Consider the following 1,064-nt stretch of genomic DNA (forward strand, 5'->3'; position numbering starts at 1 on the left):
CCTGCCGGCGCGGGGGCTCGGAGCGGTGCTCCCGGGGGTCACCTTGCCCGAGTCAGCTGGCGCAGAAAAATCGTTATCGTCCCCTGCTTTAATGAGGGGCCGGGGAGGGTTTGCTTATCGCCAGAGCGCAGCCACGGCGCTGCGGAGCTCCTGCACGTCGCCGCTCCTCGCTCTGGCCTTCAGATGAGACGCGTTACCGGCCGGATCCCGTCCCCGCTCGGATCCCATCCCTGCTCAGATCACGTCTCCACTCAGATCCCATCCCTGCTCAGATCCCGTCCCCGCTCGGATCCCATCCCTGCTCAGATCCCATCCCTGCTCGGATCCCGTCCCTGCTCGGATTCCATCCCCGCTCGGATCCCGTCCCTGCTCAGATCCCATCCCCGCTCAGATCCCGTCCCTGCTCAGCTCCCGTCCCCGCTCAGCTCCCCGGGGATGTCGGAGCGAGCCTGGGGTGCGGAGCATCCTCCTCCATGCCAGACCGGGAGCGGAGATGCCCAGCGCCCATTTTGCACAGGGCAATGCGATACGGCAAGGCTGTCCCATCGCCTGCTACCAACACCCCCCCCCTCGCCGTGTGCCTGCTGCCAGGACCCCCCAAACCTGGCAGGGTCTTGTCCCTGTCCCCCCCTTTGCCCAGCTTGCCCAGTGCAAAGGCTGCAGGCTTAGGGGACCCCCTCCAGGGTGGGGGCCCCCAAAGGGGAAGCGGCTTCTCCCCCAACCCTCTGAAGCATCTTCTCCCTAAACCCCTCTGAAGCATCTTCTCCCCAAACCCTCTGAAGCATCTTCTCCCCCAAACCCTCGGAGTCTGCTGCGTCCCTGGAGGACACAGGACCCCAGGTTCAAATCCATGCCCAGATCCCGCTCGGCCAGCAGGGAGGGAAGGGCTCAGGCCCTCTCCTCCCCCAAGGAATGAGGCGAAGCCCCAGGGGAGGGCTGTTACTCATTACCATTCCAGCCTGGCGAGGAGCTCCTTGTTGACCCCCAGGGCAGGAACAAGCTCTCCCAGCCTTGGTCCGGCCAGGATCGCCCCTTGGCCCTGCTACTGGAGCAGCCGGATTCCT

This window comes from Egretta garzetta, unplaced genomic scaffold (assembly GCF_000687185.1).
Source record: "Egretta garzetta isolate BGI_Z169 unplaced genomic scaffold, ASM68718v1 scaffold218, whole genome shotgun sequence".
Lineage (NCBI taxonomy): Eukaryota > Metazoa > Chordata > Aves > Pelecaniformes > Ardeidae > Egretta > Egretta garzetta.